The sequence below is a fragment of the Ostrinia furnacalis genome, unplaced genomic scaffold (genome assembly GCF_004193835.3).
Source record: "Ostrinia furnacalis isolate ACB-3 unplaced genomic scaffold, ASM419383v2 OfSCF0183, whole genome shotgun sequence".
In the NCBI taxonomy this organism is placed as follows: Eukaryota; Metazoa; Arthropoda; class Insecta; order Lepidoptera; family Crambidae; genus Ostrinia; species Ostrinia furnacalis.
The window spans coordinates 77633-89375 of record NW_021130422.1 but is presented as its reverse complement, the minus strand read 5'-3'; the positions used below and the strand labels follow the sequence as shown (position 1 = coordinate 89375).

The 11743-nt window shown below is 36.4% G+C and overlaps 2 non-coding genes across 2 annotated transcripts; both read right to left on the bottom strand.

The window, feature by feature from the left end:
• Nucleotides 1–4860: 4860 nt before the first annotated feature.
• TRNAN-GUU (transfer RNA asparagine (anticodon GUU)) lies at nt 4861–4934 on the bottom strand. Its single transcript has one exon. It is a non-coding gene; the product is annotated as a tRNA-Asn (tRNA).
• Nucleotides 4935–10742: 5808 nt separating this feature from the next.
• Nucleotides 10743–10816, bottom strand: TRNAN-GUU (transfer RNA asparagine (anticodon GUU)). Its single transcript has one exon. It is a non-coding gene; the product is annotated as a tRNA-Asn (tRNA).
• Between the last annotated feature and the right edge of the window lie 927 nt (nt 10817–11743).

Here is an 11743-nt window from a genome sequence, read left to right as displayed (position 1 = left end):
AATTATAAGAGTAAAATCTATATGTACAATTTGACTTTAATCAATATCAATAGCGTACGATCCAGTTTTCTTGTAAATATTCGCGTAATCATTGTTTTTTTCAATTACCAAATCAATATAAGTCATGTGAATATGTATCTATCTAAAAATGGCAAACGTTATGATCATCTATAGCAATTTCATAACCCTGGCATCCCTAACCAAGGTTACAAATAAGCAATATATACCGCCTATAAACAGCTTACGCTCCCAGCGAATCGCTATATCACCTTTAAACACGAAACGAGCTACACCGCGTAATGGCAGGGAAAAGTTTCCATGGAAAAAAGGGGAAAATTGGCAAGATATTCTGATTTCCTACACGTAACGTAATAGTTGAGAGGGGATAGTTTTTCCCTATTCATTGAAGGCTAACTGTGCGTTTTGAGGTTAAAATGGTTTTCTTATCGACTACATTTGCGAGCTTTCGATTCTCAAGATACTCGTAGGTAGTGTAAACTATTTTTGAAACTATGTTTATCCTTGAAAATAGACTAGACCTTCAAAATATAGGACTAGAAGATTTAATAAACCTTACATTAAGTACCTACAAAGCGTTTTATACTAGTGCCACTCAAAGACTGCGATTGTGTTAAGGCACTAATTTAATTAAGGAAGCGTTTAATTGTTAAAATTAATTCAAGTACCTATTCATCGTAAATAGATACAAGACATGGGTATAGTCGACACTACATTGAACTAAATATAATTTTTGCTTCAAAATCGGTCTTATAGGTACATCTACATATCTTGTCTCTGTCCTGTAATCTACGGACTACATAAATATACAATTTATAAATCATTTCAACCATTTTAAAACGTCTCACTCTACTTAAACTATATTTTAAGGCGCACTTAATTGAATTTAACTTAACAGTCAAGATTTACGTCTCTGCCAGACTCTATCGCGGTTCACATCGGCAGATGTGGGTCATAAATTCTTTAAAAACACACATTAATAAAGGATCGCACAAAAGGACAGCCCGCTGTTACGCGTCCTTTAAATAACCTACAGTTTTACAGCAGCTTTTAAAGGATACGATATAAATCGGTTCGGAGTCGTGGATTAAATTTATAAAATCGTACTGTACAACTGTTAGAAAAATTATAGGAGTCTACGACAGGAGACAGGCCTTCTGCTATATTTTTAAAAATACCTACATCATAGACAATGTTCATTTTTGTTCGTTTTCTAGTAACAAGTACAAATTATGCTTTGGTTAGGTTTGGAGCTATGTGCATACTGCATAGGTCAAAGCAAATAGGCAAAAATATTCGAATCCATTTAAATATGGCGTTAAAACAACAAAAGGTATAAAGCTTTTGTTAAATTTTCGCCTTTACAAGTTTGCAAATGATTGGATTTCGCATTGATTGGTACAGATTGCATGTGGGTCAACTTGATTATTGCGTCGTGCTGTGTAAACTGACTTTTTGTTATGAATTTATATTTGGTTGTGACGAGATTGGCTTTAATTTATTTTTTACATAAAATTCCACAGTACCTAGCAGATCACTCAGATTTTGAAAAAATCCGGTCTCAATACTCATAGGTACACGAAGAGTGTCGTATTATTGAAACTCTTTAAACCTTAGATTAAATAAGAACAGTCAAAAACACTTATTTTATGTAGTGTGTTTTGTCTAGCTAAGCTAGAATTCGTGAGGACTGCCTAAGCACTTAAAAATAGCCAACACTAGCCTATAATTGGGCTATTTTGTCGCCTCAAATTGAAATTAGTTTCAATCAATTTGTCATATTTTAATTATGTTAGTCGTCACTACTGCTAGTGGTACTGTACAACTAAATCCTAACTCCAAGAATGAAACAGGTGGTACAAAAGGGGTCTTTGTTAGCAAGTTATAGCGGTAAAAACCTGGACACGGCGCCATCTGCCGGTGACAATGGGAAGATTTATAGTCTGCTTCCCATGGAGAGCTGTAAGGAGCAAATGGGAAGCGGGGATGGATCAAATTCACTGATTCGTTCAAAAAATGGTTGAGGAGCCACTTAATTTGGAATTTTTCCAATCATAACCATCATCATCAGAGATACTTTGGTATCCAATGTAAGAGCATACTTACTTAAGGTCCTATGTCCCCTAGATGGGGCAGAGCGTCCACAACAGTCCTCTATTGCATTCGGTCTTGAACTTCGCGCTTGATCTCGCTCCAGGTCTTGCCAATTTCTTCGCCTCGTCTGCTACAGTGCGCCGCCAAGTTTGCTTGGGGCGACCACGTTTTGTTTTCTTTCGGGGTTCCAATCCAGAGCCTGCTTAGGGATGTGATAGGGATCCCTTAGGAGAGTGTGGCAAATCTAATGCAATGTAAGAGCATGACCCTCTCTAATATACCAAAGGGTAACACAGGATTTTGTCTACACTCGTCAAACTGGCCAGCTCGTTGAGGAAGGCCCTTTACCTTACCAACCTTTTAATCTTTCGAATCAAATAAAAATGTTTGGTGTGTTGTCGTTCTTCAAAGCTTTTAAAGTATGTCTTCTAGCTAGGCTCTACTCTTTTTTCTATCTCTACACCCAAGGTGCATAAAAATCGGTCTAGCGGCTTTTAATTTAAAACGGAGCAGTAGACAGATTACTTACGCATTTATAAAATTATTAGTACATAAATAAGGACGTTATACATAAATAGTTCATATTTAAGATGAAATCGCTGATCTTTCGTGCCTTGAGCTGAACTCATACAAACGTCTTGCAGATTAAAATCGCAGCCATACACCATTTTTTTCATTGTTTATGATCTGTGGAAGAGGGCGCTGATCTTCTGAGATACAGGTATTCTATACCTAGTTCGGAAATCAGAGTTCTTTTAAAGTCTCTGTATTATGTTACAATTAATAAAGAAATTTATTTATTTATTATACACCGATGAAGTCTTGTATTGTAGACATACGAGTCTCTTGCGGACTTAATAGCTAAAGTGGGGTCTTTTTAAAAGGATACAATTTTGATTAATAAATAAGTGAAATGAATTTGTTTAGGCGGTGAAATATTGGTGTGAAGACATCAAAATAAATAATGTAACTAATTATTGAAATACAATAAAACCATCCTCGTATTCATTTAGTACAGATTTAGCGCTGGTAGGAGTAGAATAAGAAGAAGAATATTCTTTCTAGACAGATAAAAATTACTGTCTATTTTTTCATCTCTAGCAATATATATTGTAGTATAGATAGCAATCTATAATGTAATAACATTCCCACAGTATAAAAGAAATATTTTATTTGATGTGTCTTCCGCGCGGGCTTATTAAATTTTATTTGACTTTGATCGATACAAGAATAATATTATTAGAAAACACATGAGTTAAAGAAGATAGTGTTTTAGTAAAATGATGTTTTAAAAAGGTGAGTCTCAGGTATTGGTGATTTTGGTGCAGCTAAAGTTCATAACATAAACGAACTAAAGTCGCTGACATAGCCCGACGGATTAGCAAGCTGAAGTGGCAGTGGGCAGGGCACATAGTACGCAGAACTGACGGCCGATAGGGCACCACGGTTCTGAAGAAGAAAACGCAACGTGTGACGTCCACCCACAAGATGAATCGACGACATCGTGAAATAGGAAGGCGCTAAACGCAGGCCACTTTGTTAGTACCGGGCAACACGGAAAGCATTGGGGGAGGCCTATGTTCAGCAGTGGACGTCCTATTCCTGAGATAATGATGATGGACATTGGACACACATCTTAATCAGAGTCGCGTCGAGAGAGCGTCGCGTCGTCGTTTACTTAATTAAACCAACGGATTAGTTCTGTTGGTCATTCAGTCTCCACCGCACGGCTAAACCGCGTGCGAAAGCTCCCATATTTTTAAAGTTCCCGTTTCAGTCACGTACCAAGCCCTTGCCCGAGGTGGGCGGTAACTCGCACGAGTTACTATAATTCCCGCCCGCCCCGGGACGAAAGCTTTAATGAACTATTGAAAATGTTTGTAAGCTCGCCCAGTTATAGAATGTAAGCTCGCTGCTTAGTACGTGAGAAATATTGTGTGAAATGAAAAGTTTTGTAGTTTTTTTACCTATTTACTACTGCTAGGTTAGGTAGAGTTGTGAGTTACTTCTGCCACTCTTTCTTTGCACTAGCTGATGTTGTCCCGACGTGGTGGTATAGAGCAAGTTATATTTGAGACGTGTATTACGGCTCTGAAAAGGGCCAACAACTAGGTACAGTCGGCGGCAAATAGTCGTGACAACCAAAGTGGTCAAAAAGTCGACAACACACGTGTTGCGAACTTTTTGGCTACTTTGGGTGTCACGGACTATTTGATGCTGACTGTACATGCTAATAAAATATTATATTTTCACATTCAAAATATCCAATATGAAGAGTAGTAATTAAATTTTTATTTAAAATCCTCCGTGGTTGAGGATTCCGGGTGAAGCTCGCATCCACCTTTAGGCCTGATCATCACTTACCTTCAGGTGAGTTAAAGGCCAAGAGCTTCCTCGTTATGGATAAAAAAAGAATTAGAGTGTAAAAAACTAAATAATATCCATGTAGAGTTTCCTATTTTATACATTGTGAGAGAAAAGGTTTCACCGACTACTGATATATTCCATTTTCACAAAAACTAGCTAGTTATTAATACCTTAAAGTTATAAATCATACTGTAATCATAACTTTACATACAATTTTTTGAATATTAACCCCCTTACTAATAAAAAGTTACACAGTTGTTGAACACTGTTTTGAAATGACATTTCCATACTAAAAGTCACTTTAAAATACTTTTCAACGAGCGTGTAAGTTTTATTACTAAGGGGATAAAAAAATAAATTTAAAAAAGCAATAAAAAACATCGCCCCCGGGTGGGCTCGAACCACCAACCTTTCGGTTAACAGCCGAACGCGCTAGCCGATTGCGCCACGGAGGCGTTGGGTGGGGAGGCGAAAATAACCGCCACTCTCTATTTGTGCTCCGGCGTTAGATGACGTCATAACCCTCCAGTGCCGGAGCGTGGTATTTTTTGTTTGATTTATTCCAGTATGCTAATTAATTTAATTAGTTAAACCGGCACGACACTGTTATCTAATATTCAAGGCAAAACATTACTAAAAATATTTTCAGCTTTTCGTATAAGTACCTACCTACAGATGACAACGTTAATATTTAGGTCACAAAATTATGTTGTAGTTATAATTTTTACTACAATACTTTGCTAAATGAAACAGAGTGGACTTATGACACTGACTTTTATAGCTTATACTAGCTGTGCCCGCGACTTCGTACGCATGAAAACCCGTTTTCGCAACGTTTTTCATTATTGCTCTGCTCCTATTGATCGTAGTGCGATGTTGTATAACCCATAGCCTTCCTCAATAAATGGGCTATCTAACACTGAAAGAATTTTTCAAATCGGACCAGTAGTTCCGGAGATTAGCGCGTTCAAGTAAACAAATAAACAAACTCTTCAGCTTTATAATATTAGTGATTCTTAATTTAATTTATTCTGAATGCTCGTCAAAATTCTCAGAAGTTGTCAACATTTATTACAAGATAACGAATGTGTACAATAAATATTTTAAATTGTTTTCTTTAGAATCGATTAGTTCGACGAATGACTCACGAACAACTAACTCACTTCGTTGATTTATCGGCAATTCCAGCCAATGTTTATTCGTCATTAAACTACAATAGAATTGCAGATTTGCGGTTTTGAGCAATATATCAAATTAAAATTTTATGATGTAGAAGTTATGGTTCAATTTTAAATGTAGGAATTATTATTGAATTAGGTATGTTCTATGTAGCACGAGTCATAATAGTATTCTGTGCAGAGACTAGACAAACTTAGTTTAAGGAAAATAAAATTCTAATAATAAAAGTCTATCAAAAATAACACAAAAAATTCTTAAACCTCTGGAGAGGTTAGAAATATCTTTTTTCTGAGGACAGTACCTAAATCAATTCAAAAATTCATTTCAAGTATAAAAGCAGAGTAAATACAAATGAGTAGGTCATCTTCATAGAAACGCCCAAGCGCGGTTTGTATATGAGTAGGTCATCTTCATAGAAACGCCCGAGCACGGTTTGTGAATTTTATCAGTGTGTGCGTGCGCGCCGCATACGTATTGGCGCGCGCTCACATAAAAACCGCGCTCGGTGCGTTTCTATGAAGATGACCTACTCATTTGTATTTACTCTGATAAAAGCGTCTATTCATATTGGTTGTGTTACGCATCCAGTGACGACGGGCGCTTGTCAATGAAAGCACGAAACCAGCCTCCAGCCTACATGCAAGCGATATGCAGCTAGCCTAAACACGCGTCCTTATTTTAGAATTGCCTAGGAATTTAGTTTTAGAATTTAGAGAAACAAATTATCTTGGGACAAATGGAAGGCAGACGCGCTCGGGGCAGGGCACCGACGAGATGGTCGGACGCGGTGAGGAGGACGGTGGGCGGGAGTTTGCATCGTGCGGTCCACACAGCTTATGACCGCAGTCTGTGGAGGAACACTATCTGTGGTCGCGATCCTCATCAGTGAGGGAACGAGGAAGAAGAAGGAATTTAGTACTCAATACATTTTTACTTCTGAATACATTGATATTGATGCGTTCATTCATTTATTCAAATCCCAATCTTAAACAGCAAAGCATTCGCTAATTAAAACCTTTTATCAGCGCAGCTAAAAAAATGCGGCGAACGTGGCCGTATTTATTTGTTCAAATACACAATAATATTTTATTTATGGACTATATCACCTTATTTTATTTTATTTTTATTTATTTAATAGGAAAACCAACATGTGTAAAAGAAGTAACTTTTCACCCGCTTTTATATCCAGAACTGTTATATTCTGTAAGATTGACCGAAAATATGAGAAAAAAAACATTCCCGAGGTTTCGCGATGATATTGAGATTAGAATAAGAATCAAGTTTGGTTATTGCAAGAAAGCTAAGGTTGGTGTGCGATAAGATCAATCTTAAATTTAAACTATCCCAGAATAAGGATGCAGATTTCGATGTATAGTTAGTCGGCTTTAATGGCCGAAACATGACGGCAGCAAAGACAATAGATATCCTACCATACCTACAAGTAGATAAGGTACACCTTAAGTCAAGTCATAAACGATTCATTTAAGTAAGCTCATCTAAAGCATTCTGGAAAATATTAAAAAGGAGAGATACAATAACCACGTTTCTGTCTAGGTCACTCCGAATACGTAACCGATAATGTCCTAAAATAAATGAAATAAACTAACTTTCACAAGAGTCACCCGAAAGGATATTAAAAATCAAATTCCAAGAAATCCCAAAGTAAGTTTCACTATCGGCCAGTCTTATCTATATCCAGAGGGTCGCTGGAAACTCTGGAAACTTTCCCAATAAGAGCCCCGAACAAGGAAATTCCGATCGGTGACATTGTACTAACGATTCTCCACGTTTTTCGTGGGAAAGTCTTTCGAATCAATGTTCTCGTTCGAAGTTTGAATATGATTTTTTGAATTTTGAAGATTTATGTTTTAATCTTCTCTTTTTGTGTTGCCAGGTTCATTGTAGTGTTGACAGGTGGTCCAATTTTAAATTTTCTGATGAAAAACTTTTTCACACTTTCGCTTTATATTTATCTTATAGAGTCCCATTCCGAGAGGACGCTAGTTCAAAGGTCATGTTTAATTTTTCATCCGTTCGTTTCAGCCAAATGACGTTCTCTCATACACAAAGGCCTCCCCCAAGGTTTTCTACAACAACCGGTCCTGCACTATCCGTATACTTCCCGCAACCTTCACCAGATCGTCGGTCCACCGGCCCCAACGGCCATCAGCTCTACGAGCTATGTGCCCTACCCACTGCCACTTGAGTTTATCAATTCTGCGGGCTATGTCTTTCACTTTGGTTTTCCTGCAGATCTCCTAATTTCTGATTTGATCACGCAGTTTAACTTTCGTGCATTATTAACGTAATTTGAATAAATGAAAACTGCGCTAACGCCTTATAATAATACAGAAAATGATTATGCAATGAACGCAATGCATACAGTTGAAAAGGGAATGAAATCCTATGAAAAACACTGTAAAAGATGTCCTCAGATTGTGCACTTTTTGTATGAAGGTTGTTTTATCACTATGGATGGAGAATCCAGTAGGCCCAGTCTTATACATTTAAATTCCAGTAACAACTTTTCGACGATTAAGAACCAAGACCATGCATCTACATGGCGATTTTTATAATGTTCTCTTTATGGTTAATTTATGCATGCATAAATAATGAATTATGAGAAAATACCAATTCAATACCAATTATGTTACATGACGTAATTAATATATGGAATACCAGCAGATCTACAGTTATTTTGAAACTAATAAAGCTCTTAAAATTCGCGTAAACACCTACACATACCACTAGTAAACGTTCATGTCATTTTTTAAAGATTTTTTTAAAAACTTTTTTTCGTTTCCCGTGAAGTTGACTTTTGTAGATAGATGGTCTTTATCATTATTGAATTATAGTGGCCCTACTGTACTACCCTCATTTACAACTGCATGCTGTTTTTAATCTGCGCGCTTCACAACTGCCTCGGCTCGGGGCTGTTTAATCTGTTCGCTGACAAACAAACTGCCAGCGAAGTTATTTAACAAAAAATAACTCGGAAATCTATTTAAAATGTTTTGATGTGAATGTGACCAGTATTTCCTGAGATTAGCGCGTTTGCATGCAAACAAACAAACTCTTCACTTTTATAATATTAGTATAGGTAGGTTGTGGTAAGCCCGCTCTTAACACTTGTTAAGCATTTTGGGGTTAGTAGTCAGAAAAAATACCAAAATGTTTAATAATCCAACTTAACGTCGTATTTCATAGAACGCCATTCTTTTACCACACTAACGAACTCACGAAAAATATGGCCGCCAAAGAAAAGCCCCGAGCGTGTAGTCCTAAAATGAAAGGCACTAAATCATTTCGCAAATCACTACTCCGCGTAGGTGGATCTACAGCGATCAAAACTTGGATTGGTCCCAGCGCAGCCGATAATAAAACAGTTTGAGGAAGGCTAGTGATGTGCAGACGTCGATAGTTATCGACTCGATACATAAAAACGACAGCCAAGAAATTACAGCAGGGCTAATACAATTGATAGGCACCACAATATTCACCGAACAGTCTATCGTTGGACTGTTCGGTGAATACCAGCGACAGCTGACTGTAATTATTGTTGGTTACGATGACAATACTAGATAACGTGTTATTAGATCCTAGAAGGTGTGACTGTTTGGGCATTGAGCACAATACGTATAAAAAACTAAATATTATCCCCAAGTTCATTACCATTACATTTTTATAAGTCAATGTAAATAAGTGGTTTATAGAGAAAAAAATTTTACCATTACTATTTTGCGTAATAAAAAAATTGTCAAATTTGCCTTATTATAATCACGAATTTCTTTATTTTATCGACATTAAAACATTGGAATAGTTTGTAAGCACATCACTAGCCCAGGCGTCTGCTCCAATGACTTGTATGATTCACCTGCAGCCCTCGGCCCCAGATTCCATTGATTCCCTAACTGGAATTGCCTGGAACTTTTTCGTTTCCATTCCTTGGAATAGAATTGCCTCCTCCCATATTTTGTGCAAACTTAGACTGCGAGAAAAAATAAAATCTTCTGTTTTCAATTGGAAGTGTTTTGTGCTGTGCAGGAATGTGGTTTCAGTTTGTTACTATAGGTAACAATTTTTACGTTTTAGAGTCAAGTGAAAAACTTAATTTTGTGACTCAGTGACATTTGTTTTGCATTGAAAAGTAAATTTTAAAACAATATGAAAAATACAACAACGTTCTGTAAATTAGCTACATGGACATTAAATTACATAGAGCTGAAATAATATATTAGCACGTCACTACCTTGTTTAATAAANACGTACCAAGCCCTTGCCCGAGGTGGGCGGGAACTCGCACGAGTTACTATAATTCCCGCCCGCCCCGGGACGAAAGCTTTAATGAACTATTGAAAATGTTTGCAAGCTCGCCCAGTTATAGAATGTAAGCTCGCTGCTTAGTACGTGGGAAATATTGTGTGAAATGGGAAGTTTTGTAGTTTTTTTACCTATTTACTACTGCTAGTTAGGTAGAGTTGTAAATTTCTTCTGCCACTTTTTCTTTGCACTAGCTGATGTTGTCCCGACGTGGTGGTATAGAGCAAGTTATATTTGAGACGTGTATAATACGGCTCTGAAAAGAGCCAACAACTAGGTACAGTCGGCGTCAAATAGTCGTGACAACCAAAGTGGCCAAAAAGTTGACAACACGCGTGTTGCGAACTATTTGGTGCTGACTGAACATGTTAATAGATATTTTATTGTCACATTCAAATCAAAATATCCAATATGAAGAGTAGTAATTTAAAATTAGAGTGTAAAAAACGAAAAAATATCATGTAGAGTTTCATATTTTACACATTGTGAGAGAAAAGGTTTTACCAACTACCGAATTATTCCATTTTCACAAAAACTAGCTAGTTATTAATACTTAAAAGTTATAAAGCATTACTGTAATCATACCTTTACATACTATTTTTTGAATATTAACCCCCTCACTAATAAAAAGTTACACAGTTGTTGAACACTGTTTTGAAATGACATTTCCATACTAAAAGTCACTTTAAAATACTTTTCAACGAGTGTGTAAGTTTTATTAGTAAGGGGATAATTTTTTTTTTTAAAAAAGCAACAAAAAACGTCGCCCCCGGGTGGGCTCGAACCACCAACCTTTCGGTTAACAGCCGAACGCGCTAGCCGATTGCGCCACGGAGGCGTTGGGTGGGGAGGCGAAAATAACCGCCACTCTCTATTTGTGCTCCGGCGTTAGATGACGTCATAACCCTCCAGTGCCGGAGCGTGGTACTTTTTGTTTGATCTATTACAATGTGCTAATTAATTTAATTAGTTCAACCGGCATGCACGACACTGTTAGCTGATATTCAAAGCAAAACTTTTCTGAATTATTTTGGGCTTTTCGTACAGTTAAAACGTTAATAATTTAGGTCAAAAAATTGTGTTGTAAGTTATACCTTTGTACCTACCTTAAAAATAATAATATACTTTGCTAAATGAAACAAAGTGGACTTATATGACATTGCTCTCTAGCACTGACTTTTTATAACTTATTTAATTTATTCCGAATGCTCGTCAAAATTCTCAGAAGCTGTCAACATTAATTTATTACAAGATAACGAATGTGTGCAATAAATATTTTTAATTGTTTTCTTTAGAATCGATTAGTTAGACGTATGACTCACGAACAACTAACTCACTTCGTTGATTTATTGGCAATTCCAGCCGATGTTTATTCGTCATTAAACTAAGCTATAGAATTGCAGATTTGCGGTTTTGAGCAATATATCAAATTAGGATTTTATGATGTAGAAGTTATGGTTCAATTTTAAATGTAGGAATTATTATTGAATTAGGTATGTTCTATGTAGCATGACTCATAGTAGTATTCTGTGCAGAGCAGAGGCTAGACAAATTTAATTTGTGGAAAATAAAATACTATTAAATTAAATGTCTATCAATATCAAAAATAGAACAAAAAATTCTTGAACCTCTAGGTTTTTTTTTCTGGTAGTTTATTACCAGATAATTAGAGATAAATGTAGATGTTGACTTTCTTAAATAGTTTTCTTTTTTTGAGAGAGAGTGGAATAGTTTTTCGCTATTTTGTACGAGCAAACTGTAAAAG